Below are 18,958 nucleotides of genomic sequence, written 5' to 3'. Positions count from 1 at the left end.
CTCGTATGTTTCAATGTACTTGTGACAAATAAAGCTAATCTTTAATCAATCTGGGGATTGTTTCAATATGGTTATGGAGGAAATTCACAGATAAAGGTAAATAAGTTATTTATTTTACCTGTCTCCAAAATCAGCACATGAAGACAATCCTGTCCTGAGAGTGTGACTAGGACCAGCTCCACAGGATAACATACTCCAAGTTGCCCCGCAATGTTCCAAGAGGAACGCCACATGAAAAAATAATTTCATCCCGTGCAAACCCGACACAGGGATCATGACAGGATCCCAAGGAACTAATAACAGGAAGTGCTCAGGTGAATTCTCCAGGTGAAAATGTTCAGGAAAAATAGTCATAAACACAAGATGTTCTGCGGAAGCTGGAAATCCAGAGCAACACACACACAAAATGCTGGAGGAACCCAGCAGGTCAGCATCTACAGAGGGGAATAAACAGTCAATGCTCTGGGCCAAGACCCTTTCAGAGGAAGAGCAGTCACTATCATATTTCAACTCCAAAAAAAATCATCTATTAAGAGGAGACAGTATTAAAGTTCCAGGCAATTAAGTCTAAACTCAGATTTTGAAATCTTTTGATAAGAAATTGGCTAACATGTTAAATCACTCTGACAGTATTTCCAGTTCTCTAACCCTATTCACATGACCTTGTCCCATGGAGAGCAGTACCTGACATGTACACACACACACAGCCAGCTGAAACCTTGCTTACCAGACTCTTTCTAGACTCAGGTGATGTATTATTTTACGCGTACACTTATAGTAGCACAGAGGAAGGCCATTCAGCCCATTGGGACCATGCAGTTTCATGGGGAGCAATCCCGTTAGCCCCATCCCACTCTCCTCACTTTCCAACAAGTCTGAAACTTGCACATCAACTTTACTTTGGATTATTTTTGCTATAAATACACAGTAAGGAAAATTATTTAAACCTTCCCTGTGAAGTTTGGGTAATTGATTACAGATTATCTAAGAATTAGAGAAAACACTTCTTTGACAGTTTTTCTTAGAGATACAATGTGGTAACATGCTCCTCTGACCCAAGGAGTTTCACACTGCCCAATTACACCTACATGACTAATTAACCTAGTAACTTGCACATCTTTGGAATGTGGGAGGAAACTAGAGCACCTGAAGGAAACCCACTCATTCATAGGGAGAACATACAAACTCCTTACAGACAACAGAGGGATTTGAACCTGGGTCACTGGCACTGTAAAGCATTTTGCTAACTCCTACACTACCAAACTCTCTAGGCCCCATTCTTCATTAACTAACTTGCCAACTACTGAAGAATGTCTACTTTAACTTTTATCGCTACATACTACAGCTTTCCATTTTCTCAGTTTTATCTGCTATTTTTGCTCTTCAAAAGGAGGGCATCAAAATTCATATGAAGCACAGAGTATGGGTCGCTGACCTCATTTGAGGAACATTCATAATTACACTGGAGAAGGCCGGTGACTTTAAAAATCAAAATCAATAGGGAGAAAAAAATACCAAAATCTTGCAGGTGCATTTTTTAAATTAGTGATACTTGAAGCATGATTTCTTCCATCACCGGGGGGTGTGAGGGAAGAGAGAACGTGCCAAATAAAACATCATACTCGGTGCGGAAAGGCAGACTCCTGGCTTTTATCTTTGTTGCAGCATTCTCTATCAATGTTAACTTTGAGCTTGGAAGTCAGGTTACTGTCAAGGGAACAAAGTTTATCTGCATTTTATCTGCTGGGGGAGTTTTCTGCCATCGTCCTGATAGCTGTGTACATTGCACCTCTAGCCAATGTCAGGCCAGCAGTCACAAAACAACACACCCTGAGGCTTACAGGACTGCTTTCAGTCAGTGGACTGGACAATATTCATGGATTTATCTTTGAATCTGAATGAATTTTCCATAGTTATCACCAACTTCATCTAGGCCTGCATGGATGAGTACGTGCTTTCCTGAGCATACTAGACATATCCAAGCCAAAAGTCGTAGATGAACCAGGAGATTCATAGTTTGCTGGGGGCTAGGTCTGTGGCATTCAAAACCAGTGATCCAAAACTATACAAGTCCAGGTACAACCTACAGAAGGCTATCGTAAGAGTGAAATAACTATTGTGATTATTGAAGTCAGAGATGGAATCAGACACACGTCCACTCTGTCAGGGTTTGCAAGCCATTGCTTCCTACAAAGCAAAACCTAATGTTATGAATGGCAGTGATGCTTCAGTCCCAGATGAGCTCAACTCCTCTTATGCACACTTTGAATTGGAGAATAAAACTACACCAGTGCGAATCCTTGCAGCATCTGGTGACCCTGTGATCTCTGTCTCAGAGGCCAACATCAGAACGTCTTTCAAGAGAGTGAACTCTCGCAAGGCGTCAGGCCCTGATGGTGCACCTGGTGGGGCTCTGAAAACCTATGCCAACCAACCGGCGGGAGTGTTCAAGGACATCTTTAATCTCTCACTGCTGCAGTCAGAGATTTCAAAAGGGTGACAATCATATCAATGCCCAAGAAGAACAGGCTGAGATGCCTCAATGATTATCTCCAGTAGCACTCACATTTACTGTGATGAAGTGTTTTGAGAGGTTGGTTGTGGTTAGACTGAACTCCTGCCTCAGCAAGGACCTGGACCCACTGCAATTTGCCTATTGCCACAATAGGTCTACAGCAGATGCATTCTCACTGGCTCTACACTCAGCGTTGGATCACTTGGACAATAATAATACTTACACCAGACTGCTACAACTCAGAATTTAACACAATCATTCCTACAGTTCTGACAAAACGCTCCAAAATCTGGGTCTCTGCAACTAGATTATTGATTTCCTCACTGGGAGACAGTCAGTGCGGATCAGAAATAACATCCCCTCCTCGCTGGCAATCAGCACTGGTGCACCTCAAGCATGCGCACTTAGCCCACTGCTCTACCCGCTCTACATCCATGACTGTGTGGTGAGGCACAGCTCAAATGCCATCTATAAGTTTGCTGACAAAACTATTGTTGGCAAAATTTCAGATGATGACGAGAAGGCATACAGGAGTGAGACAGATCAGCTGGTTGAGTGGTGTTGCAACAACATCTTGGCACTCAATGTCAGTAAAACTAAGGAATTGATTGTGAACTTCAGGAAGGGTAAGTCAGGAAGTCAGGAAAGTCACACCAGTCCTCATTGAGGGATTAGAAGTGGAAGGGGTGAGGAGTTCCAAGTTGGGTGTTAGCATCCCTAAAGATCTATCCTGGGCCCAATATATTGATGCAATTACAAAGAAGGCACGACAGCAGCTATATTTCATTAGGAGCTTGAAGAGAATGGGTATGTCCCCATAAACACTCAGAAATTTCTACAGATGTACCGTGGCGAGCTTTCTAATTTGTTGATTCACTGTCTGATATGGAGGGGCCACTGCACAGGATCAGAAAATGTTGTAAACTTAGCTAGTTCCATCATGGGCACTAGCCTGCCCAGCATTGAGGACATCTTCAAAAGGTGATGCCTCATAAAAACAGGATCCATCATTAAGGACCCCACATCACCCAGGACGTGCCTTCGTCTCACTGCTTCCATCAGGAAGGAGGTACAGGTATCCAAAGACACACACTCAACATTTCAGGAACAGCTTCTTCCCCTCTGCCATCCGATTTCTGAATGGACAATGAATCCATGAACACTACCTCAGTATTTTTCCCTCTCTTTCTGCACTACTTATTTAATTTTTTTACTGTATATATACTTTTTGTGATTTATATTTTTATTATTATGTATTGCAATGTACTGCTTCCAGAAAACAACAAATTTCATGATGCATATGCTAGTGATGTCAAACCTGATTCTGATTCTCATTCAGACTTAAATATTTTCAGTGAAGGATGCAAGAAATATAAAACATTTTGTGTCCTTGGCAGTCTCACAGGAAAGTCAACTATAAGGTGATTTTTATTTTGCTTCACATTTTAATTTGAATCTGCTTCACCAGAGAGCTGTTTGTTTTCATGGAGGTTACAATTGTTATTAGTACTCCATAGTGCCAGGCAGTATCGAGAAGTGGTTGATAGAGATGTGTGGGATGCAAGTCTAGCACTCTATATCACGGGCTCATTCCTCCCCACCATTGGTAATATCTACAGGAGTTGCTTCCTCAAGAAGGCAACAGCTGTCATCCAAGAACCTCACATTCCGGGCCATGCCCCCATCTTTTTGCAGCTACCATTGGGCAGGAGGTACAGAAGCCTGAAGCTCCATACCTCCAACTTCAGGAGCAGCTACCTCCCTTCAATTATTTGGTTCGTGAATTCAGCCCGAAACATCGACAGTGCTTCTTCCTATAGATGCTGCCTGGCCTGCTGCGTTCCACCAGCATTTTGTGTGTGTCGCTATTGTTTTTTTTTGTTTTTCTTTTCCGGGAATGCTGCTTATATGATGCTAAGTGCCTGTGATGCTGCTGCAATTAAGGTTTTCATTGCACCTGTGCAGACATGTGTTTTTATCAATGACAATAAACTCAATTTTGACTTTGACACTGCTATTGATCAGGTTGCCCAGGTCAGATACAGCTACAGAAAGCATATGAAAGGAAGATTAGTTTAAAGTGGAGAAGTACATACTGAGTGTTCTACATCAATTATGGAATCTTTACTTGAATTTTTGCCATATTTTGCTTTTAGATTTCCTGCACTTGGAAGTTTTATTATAAACTGTAAACTAGGGCTACATTTGACAACCAATCTCTGTATGGTTAACACCTATGTTGTGGTCTCTTCTGTGTACGTCAAAGACAATGGCAGTGACAAGCCCTAATTTAGCTACTTACTGGATTTGCCTGCAATCATCCTGTGAGCAATTTAACCTCAGTCATTTTGTAAATATTTTATGAGACTTAACTCTCCTCCTGGTGGGAAGTTGTAGGGAGGCAGACGCTCCTCCTACACAGAGAGTGCTAAGTGAATGGAATGCCCTATCAGGGTTGCGGTAGAGGCAGATACATTAGGAACATGTAAGAAACTCTTAGATAGGCACATGGATGAAAGAAGGCTATGTGGGAAGGAAGGATTAGATTGATCTTGGGGTAGGTTAAAAGGTCGCCACAACATCATGGACTGAAGGGCCTGCACTGCGCTGTACTGTCCTGTCCCTCCCTGCTCCTCATCCTCTCAGCACTTGCCAACATACTAACTATACATGCAAAGGATTAATAATCTACTTGAAATCAAAAACCACCCAGGCAGAGTAGATAAAGATAAATTTGGAACCCATTTAGGATCAATCATGAGTTACTGCTACTTTGGAGAGAAAATGGGACATTAACAGTTAATCTTCCATTAATCCGTGCTTAATGTAAGGATGAACATAATGACATGAAACAAGTCAAGATTCCAAGAAGCTGTAGGGTCTGAAGGTAGATAAGGCACCTGGACCAGATAGACTACACCCAGGGTTCTGAAAGAGGTAGCTAAAGAGATTGTGGAGGCATTAGTAATGATCTTTCATGAAACAAGTCAAGATTCTAAGCTCTTTAATTTAAATGGGTCCATTGAACTGTCTCGATAATAACTGTATATCGAGTTCTTTTATTACAAGCAACAATTATTCACTATGAGCAAGCCCATATGTTGCTTTAGCTTTGGTACGGGGGCTGGATCATCTAACCCACCGACTGGCAGTCACTGGAGCAATGGCTGAGGTTTACCTTTGTTTCCAGTCGGAAGGTGGCTGCTCAGGCTGGGTAACTTGCCAATCGTCCTGTCACCCGCCTGCACAGTGCCAAGATTGGTTCCTCACCATACCATATGGAACTGAAATCTCCTGGCATAAGAACAGAAGAAATAGGAGCAGGAGTCAGCCATCTTGCCCATTGAGACTGCTCCACCATTCAATAAGATGATGGACTCATCTCCACCTACCTGCCTTTTCCCCATAACCCTTAATTCCCCTACTATGCACAAAAATATCCAACCTTGTCTTAACTAATTCACTGAGGTAGTCTCCGCTGCTTCATTGGGCAGAGAATTCCACAGATTCACCACTCTCTGGGAAAAGCAGTTCCTCCTCATCTCTGTCCTAAATCTACTCCCCTGAATCTTGAGACTATGGTATATGCATCAGAGCTGGGTTCCCGCCATCCTGCAGTTAGAATCATGTCAGCTGTGATCTTATTAACTGGAAGAGTAGGTTTGAGGGGCTGAATGGCTTACTCCTGGCTCTTAATTCATACATTCAAATGTGCTCATGTCTGTATCCAGGTAACCAAATCTGCCGGGATTGCTTTGGCACAGCTGGAACACTGGATGTTTAATGCTGTGTTTTAAATTAAAACACAGAATGGTGGACACACTCAACAAGTGCCTTAGGTGACACAGTAACGCAGTGGTTAGCACACTGCTTTACAGCACCAGCGATTCAGGTACATTTCCTGCCGCTGTCTGTAAGGAGTTTGTACGCTCTCCCCATGACCATGTGACTTTCCTCCCACATTCCAAAGATGGACAGGTTAGTAAGTTAATTGGCCACATGGGTGCAACTGGGTGGTGCAGGCTTGCTGGTCTGGAAGGGCCTGCTATCATGCTGTATCTCTAAATAAAGGTCAGGCGACATCTGTGGAAAGAGTAACAGGGTTAACATTTAGTCAGAACTGGGAAAGAGACAATGGGATAAATGGAAGCAACACACACAAAATGCTGGAGGAACTCAGCAGGCCAGGCAGCATCTATGGAAAAGAGTAAACATTTGAGGTTTCGAGCTGAGACCCTTCTTCAGAAATGAGAGGGAGGTAGGGAGATGGTGGGGGTGAGGGGCAAGAAACTAGCTGGAAGGTGTTAGATAAAACCAAGTGGGTGGGAAAGGTCAAGGCTGGAGAAGAAAGAATTTGATAGGAGAGGAGTATCCGCAATAGGGTGAGGCCACTGTTGTCATGGGCATGAACTGCAGATGGGTTAATGGGAACAGTTAGAGGGTGATAACATGAACCATATAATATAACAGGACATGCCTGTCATATCACAGAGAGAGGAAAACTGTATGGCTGTCACAAGTCAATGAGTGACAGCAGAAATGGTCAATTTTGACGTAGACAAACCACATTACCTGAATTTGGAGAATTTGATATTAAGACCAGAAGGCTGCAGCACACCTAGCTGTCATTCCTCAAACTTGTATTGGGTCTCATTGTAATGGAGACCTCAGATTGATAGGTCCAAGTGGAAATGGGGTGGAGAGTTGAAGTGATAGACAACAGTGAAATCATTGTCACCCCTGATTGTAGGTGCTCTGCAGAATCAGAAAATGGTGGGGCTTCCAACTCACTCTGGGATTTGGGGAATTGGGGAATTGGGGGAGGGAGGCTGGTAAATAAATTTTGCAAATATTTTCTGCCTCCCTCCACCCTCCCCCCCAAAAAAAACAGTCAACCAGTTGAAGGTATTTAGTGTCAAACAATTCATTGAAAATAGAAATTGGCCCTAAAAAAAACTAACTCCTAATTCCTTCCAGATCATTAACATAGAAACTCTGGTAACATTTCTCATCCGTGCTCCTTTTTGGAGTGACATGTTTGTGTGAGGTCACTCTCCATCTCAGAAAATAGCACCAACTGAGAGAAGTCCTCAAGGATTCTCATGTTTGTCATCTGTGACAGGGGGCATGCAACCTTCTGAGTACTAGAGGTGTGGAGAGCATCACGTAGTCTACCAATTGTAACTCAGTCAGGAGATTGGCACATTTATAGTTAAGCAAATTGACAAAGATGCTGCCGTAACTGCAAGGGAAGCAGCAGGAGGTTGTTAGGAGACATCAGGTTGCATGATTGGTCAATGTGATACTACTGACATTACCAATCAAATGGTATCTGAAAATTCTGATTGCCTTCTGGCTGCAGATTATTAAAATATGAGTTCTGGTCCATCTGGCCCAGAGGACAATAACACCAAAAGTAAGTTTACACTGGAGGCACAAAAGACTGCCAGTGCTAGAATCTGAATCAACAGTCAGTCTACTGAAGCAGCTGTGGGGGGAATGGAAATGTTGATGCTTCAGGTGGAAACCCTGCATTGGCACTTGAAAGGTTAAGGCCGACAACTTTAGTGCAAGTCGCTGCTGTGGTAAACCATGTATACCTGTCTGGACATGCCCCTCTGCTGACTGCTCCTGTGGCTCCTCCCACAGACCCCTGGATAAAGGTGATTGTGTCACTGCTCCTCCCACAGTCCAGGGCGGTCATCCAGCATGGACGTGCTCCGTTTTACTGCTAATAAAAGCCTTTCAGTATTTACTCTACTTCCAGTCTTTTGGAGTTATTGATAGTGCATCAACTGCATAACATAAAATGTACATTTCCAACATTGGCCTCTCACCTGACACCAAAGTCAACCTCAACCTTTGAGAAAGCATCAGCCACCTATGGGATGTATGTAATAACAAAGAGCTAATAGGTACATAGAACCTGCATTGGTAATTCTCTGCTCCAAGGAAGTGAATTAAGTTGAGTTTAGGAAAAGACAAGATCAACTCTTACACAAGAGCTGCCTTTGCCGTTTCCTGAACTTGAACCACTTGGATCAGGTAACAAACACTGAAGTTTTGCCTAACTACTCCTGACATATTCCATGTAAGGCCAACCTTGCCTGGTATGGCTGGAATATTTCCATACAATAAGCAGTGGTTGGATTCTCAAATACATCATTTATATTGGGTCCTCATCTGCATGAGACCAATTGGCAAGACACAGATGAGATTCATAGCATCTTGTAAAATACATATGACTGGATCACAGCTAATAAAGGGGCAGCCAGAGTCAGAGTCACAGTCAGGACAGAAATAAGCCCTTTGGTCCACTGGTTCGACCATTAATCGCCAGACAACAGTTCATTTGCAAAGGGTTACAGATGAATGAAGATGGAACATGCCCATTATCAGAGGGAAAAGGTCCATAAAGATCATGCCTTTGAAAAGCTAACTTTCAGTAACCATCAGGAGGTCTGCCTAACATGCTTTGTCCTTGAATAATACTGCCTGCTGGAGCAAATAACCAATTGCAAAATCCACAGTCTATTTGGACAGACAGAGGCCAACACAGTGAGTCAAAGTCTAGAGACAGTGAAAAGGCAAATTCTCTAAGAAGAATACAACAAACAGGTCTTAATTATAAGAAGTGTCCAAAAATAAAGAAGTTTAGCACCTGTTCACCATCTGCATAGTGAGCAGTTAATGTGTTTCGAAAGCTTATATCTGTGACCAGGCACAAACAACCCACATTCACAGCAGAAACACTGAATAAATACCTAATTATTTTGCTTTAAAGCAAAGTACACTTTGATTAAAGGTTTTTGACCTGAAATGTTGACTCTTCTTCTCTCTCCACTGATACTCATTGACCTGCTGTGTGCCTCTGATATTTTCAAATTTGTTGCATTTTGGACAGTCTGGTCTGAAAATTGGTCTTACCAAAGATGAGTTCAGCTTTTCTATACAGCACATTTCCTCTCTAAATTTTTGTTGCCATTAGCTCTCAGACACTAATGACGAGATTAACAAACCTGATGACAGAATTTGGGAGTTGTAAACTGAACATACACTCAGTAGTCACTTTATTAAATATCTCCTGTATCTAATAAAGTGGTCACTTAATGTATGCATTTGGTCTTCTGCTGCTGTAGCCCATGCACTTCAAGATTCAACATGTTATGCTCTTCTGTACACCACTCGTAACATGTGGTTATTTGACTTACGGTCGCCTTCCTGTCAACTTGAGTCAGTCCGGCCATTCTCCTCTGACCTCTCTCATTAACAAGGCATTTTTACCCACAGAACTGCTGCTCCCTGGATTTCTGTTTTGTTTTTGTTTTTTACACCATTGTCTATAAAATCTAGAGACTGTTGTGTGTGAAAATCCCAGGAGATCAGCAGTTTCTGAGATACTCAAGCTACCCCATCTGGCACCAACAATCACTCTACAGTCAAAGTCACTTAGATCAAATTTCTTCCCCATTTTGATGTTTGGTCTGAACAACTGAACCTCTTGACCATGTCTGCATGTTTTTATGCATTGAATTGCTGCCACATGATTGACTGATTAGATATTTACATTAACGAGCAGGTGTACAGGTGTACCTAATGAAGTGACCACTGAATGTAGGCCTTCATATATTTATAAGTAAAATATCTATTTATAAATAAAATCTATTAAGCCAAACACACTTGTTGAAAAATCTGACCAATACAATTCTTCTGATCATAACATTTTTTAAGAGCTCTGAAGCAGTAGTCCCATCATTTAAAAGAATGGGGGGGGGTCTCATTGAAACCTTTTGAATATTGAAAGACATAGATAGAGTGGATGTGGACAGGATGTTTCCAATAGTGGGAGAGGATCTGTTGGGTCACTCTGCAAATGTTGACGTGCGTGCCAAAGTAACATGCCCATAATTTACTAACCTGTATGTTTTTGGAATGTGGTAGGAAATTGGAGAACCCAGAGGAAACTCACACAGTCACAGGGGGATCAGACAAATCCCTACAAACCCCAATCATAGGCGCTGTAAAACTTAACACTAGCCTACACTACCCCATTTTCTTGATGGATGACCGTAAGACCATAGAGATAGGAGCAGAATTGGGCCATTCAGCCCAAGTCTGCTCTGCCATTTGATTATGTCTGATATATTACCCCTCTCAACCCCATTCTCCTGACTTCTCCACATAAACTTTGACACCCTTACTAATCAAGAACCTAGCAGCATCCACTTCAGATATACACAATGATGTCCTCCACAATCACCTTTGACAATAAATTCCACAGATTCAACATCATTCAGCTAAAGAAATTCCTCCTCATCTCTATTCTAAAGAGATGTCTCTGTATTCTGAGGCTGTGCACTGTGCTCCTGGATTCCCCCACTATAGGAAACATTCTCTCTACATCCACTCTATCTAGACCTTTCAACATCTGATAGATTTCAGTGAGATCCCCCCTCATTGCCCAATACTCCTCATATGACAACCCTTTCATTCCTGGACCCTCTCCCATCCTTTCTTGGATAAGTGGCCCAGAATTGCTAACAGTACTCCAAGAGAAGCCTCACTAGTACCTCATAAAGCCTCATCATCACATCCTTGCTTTCACATTTTAGTCCTCTCAAAATGAATGCTAACATTGCCTTTCTCACCACTGACTCACCTGCAAGTTAAATGTTAGGGAATCCTGCATGTGGACTCCCAAGTCCCTTTGCATTTCAGATGTTTGAATTTTTTCCACGTTCAGAAAATAGTCTACACTTCTGTCCCTTCTACCAAAGTGCATGACCACACACTTCCTGACACAGTTTTCCATCTGCCACTTCCTTGCCCATTTTCCTAATCTGTTCGAGTCCTCTCTGCTTCCTCAACACTATCTGCCCCTCCACCTATTTTCATATCGTCTGCAAACTTGACCACAAAGCCTACAAATCTGTTATCCAAATCATTGACATACTATGTAAAAAGAAGCAATCCTAAACTGAAAAGGCTCCCCTTATTCCCACTCTTAGTCTCCTGCCAATCAGCTGATCTTTTATCCATGCTAGTATCTTTCCTACAATACAATAGGCTCTTATCTAGTTCAGCAGCCACATGTGCAGCACTTTGTCAAAGGCCTTCTGATCATCTAAGTACACAACATTAACTGATTCTCCTTTGTCTATCCTGCTTGTTATTTCCTCAAAGAATTCCAACAGACTTGTCAGGAAAGATTTTCCCTTAAGGAAACCATGCTGACTGTGGCCTATTTTGTTATGTTCATCCAAATACCCTGAGACCTCATCCTTAATAATCGACTCAAACATCTTCCCAACCACTAAGGTCTGGCTAAGTGGCCTATAGTTTCCTTTCTTCTGCCTCCCTCCCTTCTTGAAGAGTGGAGTGGCATTTGCAATTTTCCAGTCCTCCAGAACCATGTCAGAATCTAGTAATTTTTTTATATCACTTTTGATATGCTTTGTCAGCCATGGTTGCATCATCCTGCCTTTAGAATACTACTTGTTCTTTGAGATGTATCTATCCTGCAGCTTCCAAATTCCTGTTTTGCTCTCATTTCTACTAGAGTCCCCTTCCAATCAACTTGGCAAGTTACCCAGCCTGAGCAGCCACCTTCCGACTGGAAACAAAGGTAAACCTCAGCCATTGCTCCAGTGACTGCCAGTCGGTGGGTTAGATGATCCAGCCCCCATACCAAAGGAGCAACATATGGGCTTGCTCATAGTGAATAATTGTTGTTTGAAATAAAAGAACTCGATATACAGTTATTATTGAGACAGTTCAATGGACCCATTTAAATTAAAGAGCTTGAAATCTTGACTTGTTTCATGAAAGATCATTACTAATGCCTCCACAATCTCTTTAGCTACCTCTTTCAGAACCCTGGGTGTAGTCTATCTGGTCCAGGTGCCTTATCTACCTTCAGACCCTACAGCTTCCCAAGCATTTTTTACCTAGCAATAGCAACTTTACTCACTTCTGTCCCTTGACACTCTCAAACTTCCGGCATACTCCTAGTGTCTTCCACAGTGAAGATGGATGCAAAATACTTATTTAGTTCATCTGCTATTTCCTTGTCCCCCATTACTATCTTTCCAGCATCATTTTCCAGCAGTCTGATATCTATTTTTACCTCTCTTTTAGTCTTTATATATCTGAAAAAACTTCTGGTATCCTCTTTGATATTATTGGCAAGCTTACCTTCATATTTATGTTTCCCGTCATTATAAGGCTTTCTTAGTTGCCTTCTGTTGGGTTTTTAAAAGCTTCCCAACCCTCTAACTTCCCACTAATGTTGGCTCCATTATATGCCTTCCCTTTTATACAGGTCATACCTTTTCCTCAGCCACACATTAATCCACCAAATCATCCTATTCTTACCCTCACTGGCATGTGGCACAGGCAGCAACCCAGAGATTACTACCCTGGAGGTCCTGCTTTTCAGCTTTCTACCTAGCTCCCTAAATTTAGAGCTGCTTGTAGTTAATCCCACTAGGGGAAAGGCTATTCTGGATTGGATGTTGTGCAATGAACCAGATTTGTTGAGGGAGCATAAAGTAAAGAAACCCTTAAGAGACAATGATCATAATATGATAGACTTCACCCTGCAATTTGAGAGGGAGAAGCTAAAGTCAGATGCATCAGTATTACAGTAAAGGGGATTGCAAAGGCATGAGAAAGAAGCTGGCCAAGTTGATTGGAAGGGGACAATAGTAGAAATGAGAGCAAAACAGGAATTTGGAAGCTGCAGGATAGATACATCTCAAAGAACAAGTAGTATTCTAAAGGCAGGATGATGCAACCGTGGCTGACAAAACAAAAGCAATATAAAAGCAAAAGAGAGGCCATATAGTCGTGCAAAAATCAGTGGGAAGTTAGAGGATTGGGAAGCTTTTAAAAAACAACAGAAGGCAAATAAAAGAAGGTGCGTGGGGAGAGTGAAAGGTCATCTGGAGCAGATGGGCTATACCAGGGTTCTGAAAGAGTTAGCTGAAGTGATTGTGGAGCCATTAGAATTACCAGATTCTCACATGACCAGAATATTGAAACTATCACTCCACTCTTCAAAAAGGGAAGGAGGCAAAAAAAAAGGAAATTATAGTCCACTTAGCCTGACCTCAGTGGTTGGGAAGATGTTGGAGTCAATTGTTAAGGTTGTGGTTTTGGGGTACATGGAGGCATGTGAAAAAAATGGGCCAAAGTCGGCATGGTTTCCTTAAGGGAAAAGCTTGCCTGGCAAATCTGCTGGAAAATTTTGAGGAAATAACAAGCAGGATAGACAAAGGAGAATTGGTGGATGTTGTGATCTTGGATTTTCAAAAGACCTTTGACTAGGTGCCACACATAAGGCTGTTTTGCAAGATAGGAGCCCACGGTATTACAGGAAAGATAATAGAATGGATAGAGCGTGGGCTGACTGGCAGGAGCCAAAGAGTCGGAATAAAGGGAGCCTTTTCTGATTGGCTGCTAAGTGACTTGTAGTGTTCCAGAGGGGTCGGTATTCATACCGCTTCTTTTTACATTGTATGTCAATGATTTGGATGACGGAAATTGATGATTTTGTGGCCAAGTTTGTGGACAATATGAATACAGGTGGAAGGGTGGGTAGTGGTGAGGAAGCAGGGAGACTGCAGAAGGATTTAGACTGATTGGGAGAATGGGCAAAGAAGTGGCAGATGGAATATTGTGTAGGGAAGTGTATGGCCATGCACTTTGGTAGAAGGAATCAAAGCATAGACTATTTTCTAAATGGGAGTAAATGCAAAAATCTGAGGTGCAAATGGACTTGGGGGTCCTTGTGCAGGATTCCATAAAGATTAACTTGCAGGTTGATTCAGTGGTGAGGAAGGCAAATGCACTGTTAACATACACTTTGAGAGGACTATAATATAAAAGCAAGGATGTAATGCTGAGGTTTTATAAAGCACTGGTGAGATTCCACTTGGAGTATTGTGAACAGATTTGGGCCCCTTATCTAAGAAAGGATGTGCTGACATTGGCGAGGCTTCAGAGAAGATCCACTAAAATAATTCCAGGATTGAATGGCTTGTCATATGAGGAATATTAGATGGGTCTGGGGCTGTACTCGCTGGAATTTAGAATGAAGATGGGGGCGGGGGATCTCATTGAAACCTATTGGATGTTAAAAGGCCTAGAAAAAGGTGGATGTAATGTAGAAAGAATATTTCATAGTGTGGGAGTATCTTGGACCAGACGACACAACCTCAGAATAAAGGGACGTCCATTTAGAACAGAAATGAAGAGGAATTTCTTAGCCAGAAGGTGGTGAATCTGTGAAATTTGTTGCCACAGGTGGCTGTGGAGGCCAAGAAATCGAGTATATTTAAGGCAGAGGATGATAGATTCTTGATAAGTCAGGGTGTGAAAGGTTATGGGGAGAAGATAGGAGAATGGGGTTGAGAGGGTAATGGATGAGCCATGATCATGGCAGAGCAGACCCAATTGCCCAGGTGGCCCAATTCAGCTCCAATGTCTTATCGTCTTATGGCATTCAGCCCACAGTCGCTACTGATTTCCGTCTCTTTGTCTCAGATGACCTTTAACTCCCTGCCCCCCCTGCAATTTTTCTGCCATCTAATGAAGCTAGGGGTAATTTACAATAGCCATTTAGACTATTAATTAACAGGTCATTGGGACGTGAGAAGAAACTGGAACACCTGGGGAAACTCATGCAGTCACATCCAAGTTCTATGGAGACAGCAGCCAAGGTCATGATCAAACCCAGGTCCTTCTAGCTTTGTTGCAGCAGGACTTAGTCATAGTTACAGAACACTACAGTACAAGAACAGGCCCTTTGGCCACCTAGCCTGTGCCAAACTATTATTCTATCTAGCCTCATCATCCCTCACCTGGACCATAGTCCTCCATACCCCTCCCATCCATGTACATATCCAAATTTCTCTTAGACATTGAAATCTAAGCTACATCCTCGACTTCCATTGGCAGCTCATTCCACACTCTCACTATCTTCTGAGTGAAGAAATTCCCCCTCATGTTCTGCTTAAACATTTCATCTTTCTCCTTTAACCCATGACCTTTAGTTCTAGTCTCACTCAACCCCAGTGAAAAAGTCTGCTTGTATTTACCCTATCAATATACCCCTCATAATTTTGTATACCTCATCTCCCTCATTCTCCTACGCTCCAGGGAATGAAGTCATCATAACCTATTCAACCTTTCCCTATAACTCACATCTTCAAGACCCAGCAACAAGACCCTGTGGATTGAAGATCAAATCAAGATGGGAATCCTCATGCAAAATTCCCTCGAGGTTAACTTGCAGTTTGAATTGGTGGTAAGGAAGGCAAATGCAGTATTTCAAGGACTAGAATATAAAAGCAAGGATGCAATACTGAGGCTTTATAAGGCTTTGGTCAGTATTGTGAGCAGTTTTGGGCACCTCATCTAAGAAAGGAAATACTGGCATTGGAGAGTGTCCAGAGGAAGTTCATGAGAATGATCCAGGGTACCTATGAGGATGTTTGATTGCGATGTTTGATTGCTTTAGGCCTGTACTCGCCGGAGTTTGGATGAATGAGGGGGAGATCTCATTGAAACCTATTGAATATTGAAAGGCCTAGATAGAGTGGCTGTGAAGATGTTTCCTATAATGGGGGAATCCAGAACCAGACAGGTCAGCCTCAGCATTGAAGTATCTTCCTTTAGAACAGAGATGAGGAATTTCTTTAGCCAGAGGCTGGTAAATCTCTGGAATTCATTGCCACAGATGGCTGTGGAGGTATTGGGTATATTTAAAGTAGAAATTGATAAGACTTGATTAGTAAGGGTGTCAAACATTTCAAGAAGGCCAATTAACGGAGCCGAGAGGGATAATAAATCTGCCATGATAGAATGATGGAGAAGACTCGATGGAGGAAATGGCCTAATTCTGCTCCAATGTTATATGGCCAAATAAAATTAAGGGCAACAGATTTTTAATAGGAAGGCTATCAAAAATATGGATCAATGGAGACCAGCACTGAAATAAATGGCAAATGAGAACATCTGCAGGTGCTGGAAATCCAAGCAACACACACAAAATGCTGGAGGAACTCAGCAGGCCAGACAGCATCTGTGGAGAAGTATGTAGCCGATATCTCAGGCCAAGGCCCTTCAGCAGGTCACGCTGAAGGGTCTCAGTCCGAAATGCCGACTACACTCTTTTCCATAGATGCTGCCTGGTCTGCTGAGTTCCCTCCAGCATTTTGTGTGTTGCTTGAAATGAATGGGTTAAAGTTACTCCAAGAGTTGAATGTTCTTTTCCTGTTCTGAGAATGGCATAGCATTCATCGCTTCAGAAAATCAAAGCTAAAGTGGACACTATCTTCAGATGTAATTCCAGCAGCTAACACTCTGAGGCCGGTCACCTTCCAGATTTTGGTTCCCTTGTTGGATGTTGCCTCAGATGTTATCAGCTGATTCAGAATATCGGGTACGGTATATGGTTACATTACTAGTCTAGGAATCCTGAGGGTTAGACTGTAGGTTCATAGGGACAAGTTCAAATGTGACCAGTTAAACCTTTAAAATTTACTCAGTGGCACTTCATTAGATACAGCTGCTCATTAATGCAAATATCTAATCAGTCAATTGTGTGACAGCTAATCAATGTATAAAAGCATGCAGAGATGGTGAAGGGGTTGTTGTTGTTCAGACCAAACAGCAGAATGGGGAAAAAATCTGATCCAAGTGACTTTAAACTTAGAATGATTGTTGGTGCCAGACAGGATGCTTTGAGTATCTCAGAAACTGATCTCCTAGGATTTTCATGCACAATCTCTAGTTTACAGAAAATAGTGTGAAACAAAACAAAAACACATCCTATAGCAAAAACTTCTTGTTAATGAGAGATCAGAGGAGAATGGCCAAACTGTTTCAATTTGACTGGAAGGTGACAATAACTCAAGTAACCACATGTTTAAGTGGATGGGCTTCAGCAGCAGACCATGTCACTTTTCACTCTTGTAGCTAATAAAGTAGCCATTGAGTGTTTGAAATTGGTATCAGTAATTCTGAATATGAATCATGTGGATGCTTGTAAAAATAAAGTTGGCTCATGAAGTCCTTCACAGAAGAAATGGCATCTTTATTTGACTATGCCTACCTGCAGCTTCAGATTCTGAGCAGTTGTTTACTCTTAACTGTATCCTGAAACCACCTGGCAAAATCACAGTTTAAGGGAATTATTTGCTTCTTTTAGTTAATTTTTACAGGACTTGTTTGTTGCTGACAAGGATTTATTAAGCATTCCCAGTTACCTTCCCAACTGCTGTGATTCTTCTGGAGAAGATAGGTTGTTGGGGAGTGAGCTGCAGGATTTCAGCCCAGAAATGAGGGAATACTTCCAAGCCCTGATGATGTGCAAGTGAACAGACATTGGGGGAGGTGGCGTATTTCCATTTGCCTGCGACCTTTGTCCTTGATTATTGGGGATACATGCTAAGGAGAGGATATCAGAGCAGCCTGCTCTGTATACAGAACATTTACAGATGTCAAACACTATAGCCAATGAGGTGGTGCAGGGTCTGAATATTTAGAATGGCACATGGAGTACAGTTCCAGTGTGTGTGTTTTGTCCTTGCATGGTGTCCAATTTAAGAGCCATTTGAGCTGCCCTCATTAAGGCAATTGGAAATGTCAGAAGGCATTGTCATAGCTACATCTAGTCCAGATAAAACTGGTCAGAAGTAATATTGATGTTGGGGTCACATTAATGGCAACACCAGTGAATGGTCAGATTGTTGGAGCTGGTCATTGCCTGGCACTTTTACAGCAGTTATTGGCCACATATCAGCCCATGCCTGAATGTTTGGGTCTTACTGCACATAAGCATGGACTGCTTCATTTGCCCCCTAGAGGAAATGCAAATGGAATCAAATATCATCTGCACTTCTGGTCTTATGATCACTGATGAAGCAATCAGACAGAACTGGGCATAGGACACTGTCCTGAAGAGCTCATGTTCCTGGAGGCAGGAAGATTGACATTCACAACCACTTTGTGCAAGGTTCGACTGCAACTGTTGAATGTTTCCACATTGGTTTTGGTTTTACCAAGGCAGCATGGTGCCACACTCAGTGGAAAGCTGCCTTGATATCAACTGAAAGGCTATGTCTTCTTGCCTACATGGCTCACAAGATGTCAGTTTTATTTTTCCCCACGTTTCTAGGCAAGATCATGAGGCTGTTGAGCCAAAGGTTTCACATCTGACAACATGCTGGACTTGGAATACTTGCATGATGAGATGGACATGCCAGGTTTTGTCAAATAGTACTTGCAGAAGGGAAAAAGGAACGAGATTAATTCAAGGTGCACTTACAATTAGCTCATGAGCAAAGATATCTTGTTGTGGCAGCAGCTGATTATTAAAAGAAACAAGGGGCAGGAATAAGTAAAAACAGAACTGAACCAAGAATCTGAAAGACAGAA

Source organism: Hypanus sabinus, chromosome X1 (assembly GCF_030144855.1).
Source record: "Hypanus sabinus isolate sHypSab1 chromosome X1, sHypSab1.hap1, whole genome shotgun sequence".
Classification (NCBI taxonomy): Eukaryota; Metazoa; Chordata; class Chondrichthyes; order Myliobatiformes; family Dasyatidae; genus Hypanus; species Hypanus sabinus.
This window is presented reverse-complemented; position numbering follows the sequence as displayed.